The following is a 16,990-nucleotide window of genomic DNA, read 5'->3' on the forward strand; positions in this document are numbered from 1 at the left end:
TATGAATTTCTGGGAATACGGTCTGTGTTGGCCATATAAGAATGTCTCTTTGAGCCATATGTTCTGCTGTCATATGTCTCATTTTGTCTGTCTGGGATGTCAGGACTGATTTCCACATCGTTTCTTGAATGGACCAAATACAAATGTGTAAGAGAAGAGAGGAAAAAACTGGGGCTGGGGCCCAAACAACTTTGTCAAAACATATATTGGAGAGGAAATGCAATATCCTGTAAACATTCGCACCCTTCTTCTCACATCTTATCTGTGACTGACATCATCACAACTGCACAGCTTCGGAAAGGATCTATTTGAACAAGTTCAGAAGTTTGCAGTGTGTACGTGCATGCAGTTGAATCAGATAGACCCCATATCTCTGGACATCTTGGCATGGCACATGGCAGCTGTCCTGCTCTGAGAGCTCTGGGTCTCACAGCTGGCCTGACCTAGCCTAGAACTTGGGAAAGGGAGGCCATCTGAAGCTTTTCCTGCTTAGTGAATAAACACAACTCTGATTAAACTTTCCCACTAAACTTACCAGAAGGTATGGTCCCCATTTTATACTCCCATAGCCTGTGGCACTTCTCCTTTGTCCCAGTTATCATCAATGAACAATTTGGCTAATTACTGGCTTAATAAATATCTCCCATAGTAGACCGTAATCCCTGTGAGAGAAGAGACTCTCTTGCTCACTGCCATAGTATCAGGGATTCATACAACACCCTTGCAATATTTACATTATGAATAAATAAATGACAGCCCAAAGCTCACAGTGTCACTTGTAACCAACTTCCACCCTTAATTGTAATGACAATCCCTTTTAGAGACTGCCAAAGTTAGATGGCGTCAATGGAAGGTGGTGTGTGTCTACATCATTTAAATTTGAATTAATTGAAATTACATAAAATTGATGATTTAGTTCCTCAGTCACATTTCAAGTGTCCAATAGCCCCATGTGACTTGAGGCTATCCTATGAGACAGGGCAGATGATAGAACACTTCCATCATCACAGAGAGTTCTATTGGACAGCACTTACCTGGGGAACTTCTATATAAGACAGCTAAGTGAATCTGGGACCTAGTCAGGAGTATTAGAGGGGCTGAATGGCTCTCAGACATTCTAATGATGTCCAAATTGAAGTCATTTTCCATTTTAGAATGAGCCCATAGATCTGCAAAGTTGCAGGGAATGAGACTTGTATGCCGCTGCACACAAATTTAAGACAACTTTCTAGACCTTTTCTTCGGTATGGGAAGAGGGTCCGATAGTACATTTGGAATAAGATGCACTTACCCCAAATGCTGCTTTCTATGAACACTTCAGTAGCTGATAGGTGAGGCTGAAAGCCACACAATCATTCCCTACCCTCTCTCCCACCCCCACATTAAATAAGCATAGTTGCCATTAGAAATGGCTTTTTTGGAAGCTTTAATGTAGATACCTACTCAAACTGGGAGGACATCCAAATACCAAACAAATAATGGCGTACTGCAGAAAATAATAGCAGAAAGCTTGAATATGTTTCAGGAGAGATAAAAGTGAAATAATAATGAGCTCTAAATATGGGGCTTAAGATTTCCTTGTTTTTGTTTTTTCCCTAAGAAGTGGGGTTTCAGCTATAGCCAGATAGTGATCGAAAGTTGTTTCCTAATTACTTTAAGGTGGATGTGAATACCTGTTGGTAATTTGGATTATGGTTTTACTACACAAAGGTCATTATTAAAGCTAAGAAAGGTCAATGTTTAAGTTAGTTTGGGGAAAGATGGCTATGGGAAATGAATAGCCGTTATTGTTGGCTTCTAGAACCTGATGGGATAATCCTGGCCTTTTACTGAGAAATATTATTATTTTTTTTAAAGCAAGAACTTACTGGACAAGATTTTAAAAAAGCTAGTTTCCTTCCATAGATGTTAGTGTGGATCATAACCTTGATATAAGGCACAACTGAAGTAATTCCATCAAAGTTGCTAGTGATAGCTCCCAAAATTGAGTAGGGAGGGGGCAGTGTTCCTGCAATGCTGTGGAGACCTCCATGGAGCTATTACCAGCAAATTAGTTGAGAGTTTCAGGTTGCCTTATTCCCCCACCCCCACTGCATTGCTTCTAGAATGCTCATCAGCCCTCCTCCTTCTCACCTGGGGACCTCCCTTCTGCCACATCCTTTAATAAGCAGCTTGACTGCACCTCTTCTGCCCATGAAGCCTTCTCTAGCTATTAGCTACTTCCTTCTCAATGCCCCATCCCACCTCTGCCCTTCAGTGTGGCATTTCATATTTATAGGTCTGCTCCTTTCAACTGCAAGTCTGTTGGTATCTTAAGGGTGGACTCATGTCTGTATTCCTGGAGTCTCTCCCAGCACCTGCTATTTCAGGGAAAGGAATCCAAGAATTGTTTTTATGAGTGTTGGTAAGAATCTTACAAAGAGTCTTGCAACCTTAGGCAGTAATGTCAGGTGTGGGATGGAAGTTTGGTAGCTCTTCAAATCTGTTGCATGTTAATATCACCTGAGAGCTACTTCAACAACCCAGATGTCCAGACTGCACCCTACTGCCAAGGGTAGGAGTCAGCTATGTGGTGGTTTAGAGCTTCCAAGGTGATTCCAAGTACAGCTAGTTTGGCATCCATTGGGTTAGGTAATGTTTTGGAGACAGGAAATCAAATATACCTGCTATGATATCCCACTTCCTCATGTGAAGTTTTTAACCCAAATCCTGGGATCACTTGGAAAAGTTAAGGCTGTTCTGGGAATCAGCACTCACCCTAGATACAAGAAATGTACATGCAGGCAAGCTGCTTGTTTGAAACAAACAAACAAACAAAGGTAGGGGCGGGGAGGGGTCAAACTATTAGATCAGTGATTTGGTGAGGAAAAGTATACTGTTTGAGGAACTACTGGGATAAATCAGCATTTGGGCACTTGCTTGAGATTTACTGGGGTGCCAGAAATCCTGTGCAAGTATATGATTTATCATCGCAGACATAAGCGACTAACCACAAAATTACACATGAAAGCAAAGTTCCAAAACCAGTCTATTATTTACTGGAGCCAGAACCATCCCAGTTTTCTCTAATTCTTTTTTTTTTTTTTTTGTTAACATAGTTGAGCAGGATTTTTCTCCCCCCATATTTCAACCTTGAGTGGGATTCCCTTTGAAACAGATGAAAACTGTTCGTTTCTAGACTTAGTCATTGCACATAAGCAGAAGAGAAGCATTCACATTGCCCATGCCCAAGAGCCAAGGGCAGGGCACCACAGCCCTAGCTACTGTGCTGCTCTCAGGAAGCTCGGGAGATTGTAATTCCAATGAATTTAAACAGCAACCATTCCTAATCAACCTTTAGCCAAGACATATCAACCAAATCTTCTTAGTGATGTGAATGTTATTGCTAATCTTTTCTGGCTTACTTGAAGGAAAAAACAGTTTGAGGTTACAACAGACCTGAATCCTGGTCCAGACTGGGGGCGGGGGTGGTTACCAGCCAAGGGCAATATCTGATAGCGCTGTGCCCATCTCTGCAAAGCAGTAGACCAGGTCATCAGGAAGAAAAGCCACACCAGAAACAATTGCAACACATCTGGACAATAATTAAATATCCTTATAATACTTGAAATTTGTTGAAGCAAAGGAGAGGATTCAAAACACAAAAGCACGTCCTCTTTGTGATGATGGGAAGGATTTTGAAGAGACTTTGGAACTGGTTGCATGAATGTGAATGTAATTAAGGGCACCAAATTGTATATTTACAAATTGTCAAAATGGCATATTTTAGGGTATGTATCTTTTAAGCCAATTAAAAAAACCTTAAAACAACAAAATTAAAGCAAATCAATCTTTCATCTATTCCTAAGATTGGAGACATATAGTACCATGAAAATATCATGCCACACAGGAAAACAATGAGCTATAACACACTGACAACCGTCTCCTAGCCGCCAGCCCTCTACTGTTTGTCCTTACCTGCCATCAGCCCCAGTCCAGTCTATGCTGGATAATTAATTCATATGATGAATTATTACCTGACCCAAGAATAATTAACATGGATTGGTAATTAGAGACCAACATCCCACCCAAAGTAGGTAATGCGATGGTCCTCTGGTGCAAGAAAATGGTTCTCTTTTCAAATTTTCTTCTAGACTATTGTATCTTAGCAAAAGAAGAGAAGGGTAGACAAAACCCAACAGAGTATCTGAAGTCCAAACATTCTTTTTTGAAATTTTTCAAAAAATGAGTGAAAATGAACCACTCATGAAACATTAGACCCTCGCAGTTAACCACTTTCATGAAGTCCAGACATAGAAGTATAACAACTATATAAATGTAGTTGTTAAGTCAATGTAATAATTTACAAATTATCTTTATGTAAAGACTCTAGACTCTGTTTCTTAGTAAAAGAATATAAATTTTGTTATAAAAAACCCAAAAGGCTTCCCATTTAATTTTATCAGTCACTTTTTCATGACAGTAATTAAGATTAAAGTGTTTACTTATGCATGAAAATTTGTAATATCTTTTTTATAGTATATTGTCTTATATTCTGCTTCCTATAATCTACTCTTACTGATTTTATATTAGGGACTTTTATACTAATGATGGAGTTTTTAAGGTATTGGAAATTCATATATAAATTGTATTTTATTGAGGTTCATTCCTATGGATATTTCTGATGCATGACTAAAGAATATGAAAACATAGTAGAGTGAAATTAAAATTACATATTTATTGGGTATAAAAGGCTAAGTAAAATCCTAAGAAATAGTTTTACAATATAACTGAAGCTATAACTGAAGCTATAACTGAAGCTATATCCAGTTACCTATTGTGCAGGTGAAGCTTTCTTTACTAGTGTGTTTATTGTGGAATTTAATTCATTAGATAACTAACACGGACTGAAAATATACATGCAAATTTCCAGCTGATATGAAGCAAAAAGTTGATACATGATGCTACAGTATAACTTTAAAAACAGAACTAGTGAGCCTTCAGGCTATTTTTTAATCATTTATTTATTCTGTAAGGACTATTTTCATTTGTATTTATATATATATAAATACACTTGGGAAACAAACAGCATATTTATGAAAATTTTTGATGGGAAGCAGTTTGTAACTTTTGAGAATGTAATTGCTTAAAAGATGGACAATACTCATTGTTTTATTACCTCAACAACCAAAAACTATACATTCATATTGTATTTAATGAAAATTAAACTTATCTCCCTGTGGAGGTAACGAGACTTTTGAAAATAACTTTTTAGTTCACTTTGCACAAAGGGGTTTTGTCACTAAGAATTTACAACACTGTGAGCTAGTGTAAAGTCATCTTTGTGGCTAGCATATGCTGTAGTTTCAGATATAAACCAAATCTTGAAGCATTCTCAGGAGATTTGGAAAATCCAATTGTTTGGCTGACAACTAGTATGAATAAATGTATGTATAATATACATATAACATAACATGATATGTACATTAACAGATACTATTTGCATGTTTCCAAGAGAATATTACACAATTAAAAACTAGTCAACCACAATTTTCACCAGAAATTCTTTAAAACCCAGAGTTACCATGATAGTGCTCTATTATTAAGCAACTCCTACAAAAGAGGATAAATGACATAGCAGGAAAAGAAGTGGAGAAAAGGTGGGAACCCTATATTCGGGTCTTGTTTCTTTCTCTACCAGCTAGAAGAGTGACCCTTTATAAGCCAAGCAGGACCCGGTTCCATATCTACAAAGTGATGGAAAAGAATCTGATCATCTTTAAGACCACATAAAAAAGTCTCTGCCCTTAAATTTAATTTAAGGAAATCAAGTTCACTTTAAAGAGCACATAAAGAGATAAGGAAATTTCTCACATGCTACATTAGATGTTTATCTATATATGAGACAGGTGTCAAACAAACAAATTGAAAAAAGAAAAAAAAAAAAAAAAAGAAAGAAAAAAACCACTACGGCAAAGGGAAACTTTAACTCACCAGATTCCATCTGTTACATCTGAATTCATGCATAATTGATTATCCATGACTGGTAAGTTCTTTTCTCACTAGCCGACCGCAGTTTTCTAAACATTATGTATTAAACCACTACTAAAGTAGGATACATTTCAGAAACAGCAAGGGCAGAATAAGAATATTTTAAATGAAAAATTACATGCCGGTTAATAATAATACAGCTGACCTATGTTTTAGGGAGAAATTTTAATCATGTGCATATTAAATATTAATAACCTATTCTGTTATTGTTATAATAAGGTTAAGTAGGTTTCCCCATGCTTAAGGAAAGAGGGAGAAGTAGGGATTCAGAATGGTGCAAAAAGATAGAGAGACAGGAGACATAAGGAAAATGTGTCAACAATAAACAAGAGGAAATGAAAAAGAAGGAAAAGATGAAGGTGGAAACTAATCTCTATGTGTCATTATGACTGCCAGAGTACTGGCAAAGAAGCAGCATCCTTTTATTTCAATTTTAATCATTTCTGAATTTTAATACCCGGCTCCTTTTGTAATTCTCCTGGCATTCCCCATATGCCTTCATCCCAGCCAAAACACCAGTGTAAATTAAATGGCAGGCAACCACACCACTGATGAAGGCTCCCCAAAGAACCCACCAGGTGACCAAAAGCAGAAAAAGGTATGTCTACCTTACATCCCTGAGGACCCTGAGCCAATTAACTGGCTGAACGTTCTCTCTTTTCTTTAATTTTGAAAAGAAGGACAGTAGTTAGGTAATCTACAGATAGAGAATCATGAAGAAGAAAAAAAAAAAAAAAAAAAAAGAATAAAGCCAGCCAGTAGTAATACAATAATCAGTGACCATCAGGGCCTGGAAAAATGAGTTTGCTCTCACTGGCACTAAGGAGCATCACATGATTATTTAATTACAGCTCTAATTTTTGTCTCGTGGATGGCAACATATCAACAATTAATAGGGCAAATAGAGGAGACTGTTTTTAAAGAGACAGAATGTGCATGATAATGTAATAGGTCACACAGCAGTTACTGCTTCAGGAATACTTTCTTTTGTGTAACAAAATAGGACTGTCTTACAAACAGCCCTGGACATGAAATAAATTTAAAGAGGAAGTGTCTTTTTCAGAAAACTTTCATAGAATGCCTGGAACTTTTCAGAATGTTTTAACACAACCTAACACAACCCTACCGCAACTTGAGCATCCATTTTTAAGGAATGGAGTGACATAAATACCCTAAATCTCAAAATATTTTTAAACAATGTATATAGCTACAATTTAAAAAATATCTATTTATGCCATAATCATGGCCAATATTTATCCAGCGGGGTCCTGAAAAAAAAAAACAAAACATTATTGTAGGAAAGAACAGATAGAGATCAATCAGATTTGGGCCACTAGTACATAGTATTTTTGGCTCCAGAATATCAGGAAAAAAAAAATTACATGGTAGTCTATCTGCAAGGACCTCAGGGGAGGGCTCTGTGCTGACTTCAGAACAGGTTGTTACCACAACCAAACACCCAAGGACCATGAACCTAACCAGAGAGACTTCACCTCATCTTCAAGGTCAATGAGGATAAAACAACTCCCAGTGTTACTGTCCAAAAATGACAGACCATATAGCAGAGAAGAAAAGCATTCAAGTATCCAGAAAACTACGGCATGTGTAGATTAAGTGAGCAGACAACTCCAGTGGAAACAGAAAATTAGATAGGAAGGTCTTTTACCACTAAACCATGTCGGCACAAGCTAAATCCATGATTTTATTATTAATTTAATAAGTCTTTAATGTGTGCTCACTACATAAGACACAGAACGCTAACTGCAAAGTTTCTACTATTTTATATAACACAGACATGTACCTTCCACTGAATTTATTTTTGTAGTTTAAAACCTTGTAGAAATAAATGAGAGCAGCAACTAAAAAATTCACAAGGTGGGCATCCTAATGAATTTTTAAGTGCTGTATTACAAGGTTATAAGGTCAACATATCCAGATTAATCAAGGGAATTCAAATAGTTAACCAACTTGATAGCATTATCTAAGGCAGATTCAGTCCAGTTTTAAACTTCCCCAGTTTCAGTCATCTGTTTTTCTGCCATGCCAGAAGCCAGAGCAAAAACTCAGGCTTTAGATCTGGAAAATAAAATAGTCCTAGAACTACTGCTGTGATCAGTTGCTCAAATGTATCTTAAATATCAGGTTATAGAGAATTGTAAGAAAACATACTATTGGCTGAAGAAACAGTGACTAGAATGATTCCATAAAGAGTAGTATTAAGAGATGCTAAATCAACTCAATAACCTTTTAATGGCTTATGTTGGCCAAAGTCATCACAAAACAAAAATGTAGGCATCTCCAAATACAACGTGGGAAAGCTAAAACTGCTGAGGGACAACAATTTCTAAAGCCACTGGCGAAAGTGATCAAGCCAATACTCATTACAAAGAAAGAAAGAAAAAACAAAAACAAAGAAGAAACATTGAAAATTGAAACACTGAAAATCTGACATCTCTGTGAAAAGTTTTTAAATGAAGCTGCTTTAAGTAGAAAACACTTTGATGATTCTGGACCAAAAATCTGACTCCATACATTCTAAAAGACTATTTTTAAAAGAGTCTAGCAAGCAGCAGCTTGTATGTAAGAGTATACATCATTCTTTTTTAACATGACTGTTAATATACAGTTAACATGTCTCAGAAAAGGCTGTAATTAACTGTCTACTGCTCTAATAACACTAATAACGTACAGTATTATTAAAATACAATGACTCCATACAAAGTAAAGCTGTCATTTTTAAACTTTTAAGGTAATGTTCTAAATTGTTTTTGAGTCCTCTTAAACCACCCCAAAGAAAGCCTACCTCTAAGAAAAAAAAAATTAAAGCACAGTTATTAAAATATTGTTCTTTCTTCCCACAGCCTGGAGAAATCTGTCTAATATTAGACACAACACCTAGGTATCACTTTAGTTGGTGAAAATACAACGAGAGACACTTGGATGATTTTATCAATTCTATATTGATTATTATATCCATTCTTTTAGAATTTAAAACTGTAAGCATTTGAATTGAGTACTTTATTTACCTGGGGAAAGGTCTGCTATATCAGGTATCATCACATAGCCCTGTTGTTAATCCCCAATGATTTCCATTGTCTGGTTCATTGGAACAGGAAAACTCAATTGCATTCAACATCAAACAGCTAATTATGAATACACTATCTTCAAGACTATCTCCATTTCAAAAGATATCTGCATATACTAGGTTCTATTTTATTTATAATAATTACAATAAAATATTTATAACATGAAAACTCTTTTACCTTAAAGTCCAAACCTTATAAACATTAAAGGGCCAAATTGTCGTTTGCATGCTCTTAACGGCATACAGAAACCACTGAGTAAGACTACAACAGAACCTCTAGCAATCAACTCTACTATATGCCCAGCTTCCTGGAAAACTGCATCTAAAGAATCCCCCTCACACAGATTTCTGATTACTTTTTCTTTAAATATCTCAGGGAAAGAAGATCTAATAATTTCTCCTGGGGGCCCCTACCACATCGCACCACCCAAAGTAGAATGCGCACTGCAGAATTCTGTTGGTATCTGGTCCCAAATCATCTCTTGCTGAGAAAAAGCAACATCCCAACACAGAGACCTCCCCCCCGGGTCACTAAATGCTGGTCTCTCCCTGTGGCTACAGCCCTGATTCTCCATATGGAACTAATAGGAACTTTTTCTGGCACTTACCCTCCAAATATCAGAGGCTGCTCTCGGAATCTAGCCCTACAGGAGAGCTCTCAAGAAGTAGTCTTTGATGAGGTGACAATGACGAAGTTCTCTCTGGCACTGCTAGCAAGACAGAAGCATCCCCAAATGAGGTGGTTACCAGTTGCCTGTGAAGCAGCTAGACCATTACTGCAGTTCTGAGGGTACGTCACAAATCAGGTCATAGCTCTGGGTAAAGTCCACCCACTTCACCCGCTACAACGCCCTCCATTTCCTGCACACCTGGGGGGAAAGGGTGTGGGGGGGGAGGGGAAGGGGGGGAATGCAGGTCCTCAGACATCCTAGCAAAGACACAACCAGGTGCAGCCTGACATCTGCTTCTTCTGCAAGCATTTCAGCTTCATTTGGGGGACCTGCACCCAGAGGTGCAGCAAAAATTCACGTAACAATAAGCGGGCTCTCAAATGAGTGATGAGTGTAATAAAATATTGCACAGTTAAATGTTCTATCCAGCAAGATCTTTCCTCCACTGGAAATTGAACCAACTCCTAATGCTGGATTATGAGACACTTCACTACCAAATATCAAATGACTAGACTGAGTAAATTTCAGCCAAATCTAGGGACACAAATGCTGGGGTACCAGTGAACTAATTTTCATCTCTCATAGCTAAACTGGATCACCACATAAACTAAATTACATCCTTGAAAGTCCACTGAAAGAGGTGATTAGAATTTCTATTTACGAACCTTCAGACAGCAACAACTGTGGAAGTGATACAGAATAACTTGAAAGAATAAAAATAGGCCAATATGCCGGAGAAATGCTATGCTACTAAATCTCACCCTGAATATATATACACACAATCTGTATCTATTTACTCTGAAATGAAATGTCTGATCTTAAAAAAGACTTAAAAAAATAAACAGCAAAAGGTACCATTGGCATAAGTTCAAAAGTACTAAATAATGTGTGCTAATGTGTTGATCACACTCTATGAAGATATCAAGTTGAAATAGACTTACCATTGAGAATAGTACTTAGGAACGATCTATAAATTACCATAGTAGACACTTTTTCTTTGGGAGAGATGGAGAAGAGCCTCATGTAACAGATTTGATTTTTATGCTGTATTAAGATCATACTTTGCTCTGATGTTAATATGTGATTAGAGATTGACAACTGTGTGTAGACCACAAATGTAAGAGCTACTTATAGAATGTGAGTAAAAAGAAGCATTTTCTCAAGTTCTCAAGTGAACCATAAATTTTGGAATTCTAGTTTAACAGTATCATGGTATCTCCAGGGGTCTCCAAAGAGAATTAACTTGCAATTAAAAAAAAAAAAAAAAAAAGCAAATGCATTTAGTATTGTAGAAAAAAAGTTGAAATCCAAGGTTGGCAGATTAAATAAAAGGACAAAGGAGGCAAGAATATTTTCACAGGAAAGCAAACAATATCAATCAATCAATCCATCAATCAATCATTGTGTCCCACTTTATACTAATTTTTGCAGAGCTCCATTAAAAACCGAAACATTCATCTAAGGCTTGGAAAAGAAGACACTTTATCAAAGTTATTATCTAAGTAATCGAATAGTTGAAGTTATCTCTTTGGAACTTTGTAGAGTTAATTTAGTAAATGTACACTTGGATGTGTTTGAACAGCTTTGTCCTGAGTTTGCTCTAAGATGACTATTTTAAGTGGCATGTGGATTCTTTTGGGATTTTGACGTTGGAGGTGAAGTATGTAATGTAAAAATGTACAACATTTCTTTTAACTGATTCCACAGGACAGAAATGAGAAGATGAAGTTGCTCTTCTTAAAAGTTGAGTCACTGGGAAATGATAAGAAAACACTTCCCGACCCCTACTTCCAACCAGGAAGAGTCTAAAGCCCTGGATGAGAGTACAGGTAGATATTAAAATGGAGACAGAGCCGTTATTTAGTGGTGACAGGAATATAAATACGTGCACTAACCTATAAACTGGTATTTACTTCAGGAAGGTAAGTAATATTTTTCCTCTGATTGCTGAGCTGTCAGTTTAATGCAGCGTAAATAAACAGTAGGTGCCTGCTAGCTTGAAGTAGGAAGTGTTCATTCCACACGAGGAACAGATTACTGAAGCCTGATGCTCATCATGCTGAAACATAACTTTCATTTTACCAGAAAATACACCCTACCGTGGAGGATTTTTCGTGCCTGATCTATTAATTAACTAAACTCTGTTCTGTCAAAATGTGAACCAATTTGTTAAAATCACCCCAGAGTTTGGGAGTTTGGAAACCAAATCCATTTGAAAAGCAAGAATGACTGTTCTGTAATCTGATCACGAATGCTAAAAATGAATACTTAATATAATAAGCAGAAACTATACAAAACCAAAATAGACAAAGAACATATTTATATATAGAATTTAATAATCTGAGTTACTGAATTGACTCAAAATCCTCCTCCTTTGCTAATTAAAATCAACTGGCACCTTTAATCGTTTGTAACTTTGTGCTGCTTAGGTCTGTTCAATATATACGCTTATTCTGCTCTCTGAAATATCTAAAGGTAAACCATTCATAAAAATCAAATCACATTCCTTAACTGTAATCAAAATATTGCAGAACTCCCCTGAGAGAAGTGGTAAGTTTGAAGATCAAATGATTATACCCTTCCTCCTAACAGCATTCATATAAAAATTTTTTTCCCCCATTTTCTATAGACCACAAAGCTATGATGGTACAGAGCAACTAATGTTCTCCTTATATACAAGCATCCAAGCAAAATATCTGGGCTGGCATCATTTAAAATGGAACTCACCTTATCTAAAAAGGATAAAAGGAGATTTGGGGAGGTTTGGTTTCCATTTAAAACATGAACAAATTCTGATCCTTAATCAGTGGATTGTAAAGGAAAAAGAGGGGTTTAAAAGAGAACATTTTTACATTTGACTACAACATGTCTAGACATAATCTGAAGGTTGATTTCATTCATATGCACTTACTTTATATACTTCGTCAGCCCCAAGTACTAATATAACAAGTCATCTGAGACAACATGTCTTGGAAGAAAAGATGTGTTTGTATAAAGGGCATATCTATCTATATATGGCCCTTCTGGAAATTTACACAGCAGACGAAAAACCACTAGAGTGCTTTATGGAGTCCCTGCTGTATAACCATGTTGTGTTTAGCTTAATAGTGTTTGTAACCAAAAGATTTTTACAATAATGAGGAACAGGTGCCCGTCACCTGACCTCTTAGGCCTAATTTACAACCCAAAACCTGACACATGAAAAAATAATTGAAAATTTCCCCCAGATATTTCACTCTTTGCTAATTTAATGCAGACTTTCTTCACCACCACTCAGCACATCATTTGATTCAATCGCAGGTTCATATAGCTGGCAACAGACTTCTTTGCAGAAATAAACCAATATTCACTTTGTTGTTGTTCTTGTTTAAGATGCTGAGAGACAAAAGAACTACTTTTGTAGATTATCAACCAAAGAATATATTAATTTATTACAACAAATGAACAAAAGGCATTCCTTTTGAATACTTTTACATACAAAGAACTATTATTTATTACATATTTCAGCTTGTGGGAAAGTGAAGAATGCAATGATTCTGGAAATAACTATTCAGACTCTTGGAAGTTCTTTAAGTCTTCTTTCTCTGCTGATCTTTTTGCGTCTGCTTTTTTTCCCTTATCCCCCCAGCACTCTCCCCCCCCCACCCCACACACATTTTAAGGCACTAATACTTTAGGAGGGAAATCCCTATTTGTTCTTTTTTCATCCATCATTTGTATTCATTATTCAGAGAGGAATACAAAAATTGAGCAGTGATTTTTATTTCTCTTGTATAATCTTGTTACATGTAGCCATACTCAAATTTAACCATGCTTTGTATTTTATAGCTACTGTTTACATATTATGTATTACATATGACTGAACAACTCTACATTTAAAATACTGTTTCCATTAGGAAAAATATGAAGTAATAAGTGTCAAATGGAGATGAAGAATAAACATGCCTGGTATATTTATAAAATGCAGCGTCATTTAAAATGTGCACAAATAGGATACATATTTTGCTACTGTTACATTGTACATTGTATACACACTGTCTAAAGTGTATTTAATAATGTGCCTAACCAAGTTAATTAAAGTATTTATGTCTGATGATTGTGTTAAACACTTGGAGACATAGTGAAAGATACAGCCAGTTACTTCTGCTAACTAAAGTTGAAATTATGCACTTATTATAACCTTTTCTAACAATGTGAGAAAAACAGAGTAAATATATTAAATTTGTTTCACAACAGATGCTTAGGTTGTTAATATTTAAGATGCCTATTCATGCTATTCCTGTCTGCACATTTGTCAAAAATGTAAGCCTGAATGCTAATGTTTGCTAGCAGACTGGAGCAGCCAGTATATGAATGCACTACTGTTCTACTAAAATAATATGCAATAGAAATAAAGGACGGCTGCTAAATCATAGCACTAGCACCACACAGCAGATTAAAGGTTTTTAGAGCAAACACTTACTCCCCCCTCCCCCCGCTACGTTTGACTACAGAATAAATCCTAATTTCTGACATCTCTGAAAAATCCACTTTAAACTGGGTAAATTTCAATAAAGTTTCAACGGGATGAGTTATTCTGTTTGCAGACAAACACGGTAGATTTCAGGGACTGCTCAGGACAAATCCTGACACCCAGCAATAGCGTTTTACTCATTCTTACCCCCTCTTCTGTCCTTTTGGGTAAGTCAGGTCCCCTGGCCTCCCAGGATGCAAGAATGGAACCCCAGTCTGTCGGGGCAGAAAGGTCCTCTCCTGAGAATAGGACGTCTTTCTCTTTACTTTGTCTTGACAACCATGTGGAGTCCAGGTCTTAAAGCATTTGCTTGGAAATCCGGAATGCTGCTGAGAAAGTTCGCCGAGGAAGGGCGCGGAGGTCAAAGTTGCCAACCAGGGCACTTTGAGAGGAGATCCTGTGGTTGATACTTGCAAGTGAAATTTGCAACGCCCTAATGGAGGTCCGGGCCAAAACCTCCAGCAAGAGCCCTAAGCCCCTCTCCGTCTTCTGGGGTCATCACAAAAGTCCAGCTCAGTGGGTTTACCCGGCACGCGCGAGTCAGTCCCCGGACCTGCCACCTGCCTGCTTTGTCCCTTTCATCGTGGTTGTCCAAACCCACGCTCCGCCGCCCCGGGAGCCTCTGTGGCGGAGCGCTCGAGGAAGGCGCCACGCTCGGGTCGGGACCGCAGGAGGGAGACACGGGGCAGACCTCGAGGCCGCACCTATGATGTCCCTGTCCCTGCAAAGAGGGCAGCACCTCTTCCTGCCTCCAGCCTAACTCCAAACCCCACATTCTTTCCAGGAGCCCGGTCAGGACCGACCTCACTACAACCTGCGAGGACTCGAAAGGACGCCACTTTCCAACTCCTGGCTCCAACTTGAGCGCCCTGGCGCTAGAGTGGCTCCTGGGATGGAGAAGTTGCCACAAACTTCCCAGGGCCCTTTCCGCCGCCGCTCCAACCCAGCCGCGCCGGCGGGGGGCGGAGGAAAGCTCAGATGGACCGGGGAAGGATGCTGAGCTTACTTGCGATGCGACAGGGGAACGTTTCCACTCCCCCAAACTACTCAGCCGGGCACCTTTTACCAGCCTGGCTCCGGGGCACACAGAGAGGATCTCCCTTTCCCCGTGTGCTTCCTTCCTCTTTTCAACTCCCCCTTTCTCTTCCAAAAGAGGTCATACTAATGACAAGTAGTTTGTTCAGCCGGGGTCTGTCGGGCAGGTTGTCCACACCCGGAGAGATACAACGAATGGCATCATCAGGCACCCCGTCCCGGGTGCTTTCCCTCACTCTACCGGCTACCCCGCCGGATCCCGCCGCGCGCGAGAGAAGGGGCTTGGAAGACCCCTGCCGCCCGGCGCCCACAAGAGGGGAGCCGAGCTGCCCCAAAGTGGGGCACCTCGAGTGGGTACTACAGTGAAGTTTGGATCGATTCCGTAAAAGGAGAGAGACAGAGATAAAAGCACAAGAGTAGGGGAGAGGGAGAAAGAGACACAGAAAGAGAGACAGAGAGATAGAGACAGAGAGAGGCAAAGGAGCAGAACTCACTCAGGCATGGGCGTTGGGGGTGGCGGTGGCTGTCGAGCGCGGCCCGAGACCAGGAGCAGCTCCCCAGGCGGACGCGCCGGCGTCGGACTTCCGAGGCGGCGGCTTCTGCCTCTGGTGCCGCCGCAGCTAAGCTGCGGCTGCCGCGGAAGTTAATTGCAACTTGACTTCAAGTTGTCTTCTTTTCCCATCCGAAGTGGGCGTTTAAAGGGGAGAGCGAGGCGAGGAGCGAGCTAGCGAGTGCGCTGGGCCGAGGGAAGGAAGAGGGGGGAGGGAGGAGATGTTAACGGGGGGAGAGGGGGAGGGGGCGGCGGGGGCGGGAGGGGGAAGGGGCCGGCGGGAGCCCTGAGCGCCTCGGCGGTCGCGGCGTCCGCAGTCTGGAGGCGCACCGGGGCGGCCAGGGCGCCCCCCGCGGGAGCCCACAGCCACCCGGGCGCGCATCCAGCCGCGGCTCCGGGCAGGGCACGCTGCGCCCGGGGGCTCGGCGGACCTCGCGCCGCCGCCGCCGCCGCGGAGCGTGTGCGGCGCGGGCTGGCCGGCTGGGCGGCGAGGGCCCGGCCCGCCTCCCCAGCGCCCTCCCCGGCTTCTCCCCCTGGCGGTGGAGCCTCGGCGGCAGCCGGCGACCCGGGACGCGCTGGAGCCCGAGCCGAGCCGAGCCCGAGCCGCCGCCGCCGCCGCTGCCGCCGCCGCGCGCTGCTCGCAGGCTCCCTCCCCGCGCGCTGCCCCGGGTGTGGGGGGCGGCGGGTCGGACGGGCGCGGGCGGGAGAGAGGCGCGCCCTGGGATCGGACCCGAAAACCGGACCCTCAGCCGGGAGGGTAAGTGTGGGCGCCTGGGGGGGAACGCGTGGCGGTGCGCGGTTCTCGACGCCCACCAACCCTGCCCCCTCACCTCTCCCGGGCCCCCAGCGCGCGCACCCCTCCTCCTGCCGCCTGCGGCTTCCTCTTGTTGTTCGTTGTTTGGTTGGGCTTTTGGGGGGTGGTGAGGGGAAGGGGGTGATTGTAGCGTGTGTGCCAGCCGAGGAGGAAGTCAGGTGAGAGGCCCCGACGCACACCCACCCCCTCACCCCCCGCCCAAGCCAGCCTGCGTGGGGTGGATCGCTCCCCACTAGGGGCATGTGGGCCAGTTTTTTTCTCTCGCCAGAGATCGGTCGAGATCCTTCCTAGA

The 16,990-nt window shown here is 40.8% G+C and overlaps 1 protein-coding gene across 1 annotated transcript in view; it reads right to left on the bottom strand.

Moving 5' to 3' along the window:
- The window catches only part of SATB1 (SATB homeobox 1), a 94,702-nt gene extending 84,842 nt beyond the window's left edge, over positions 1-9,860 (bottom strand). Inside the window, 1 exon segment of the mRNA XM_003358325.5 lies at positions 9,724-9,860. The gene's annotated coding sequence lies outside the window, so the exon portion shown is untranslated.

Source organism: Sus scrofa, chromosome 13 (genome assembly GCF_000003025.6).
Source record: "Sus scrofa isolate TJ Tabasco breed Duroc chromosome 13, Sscrofa11.1, whole genome shotgun sequence".
Lineage (NCBI taxonomy): Eukaryota > Metazoa > Chordata > Mammalia > Artiodactyla > Suidae > Sus > Sus scrofa.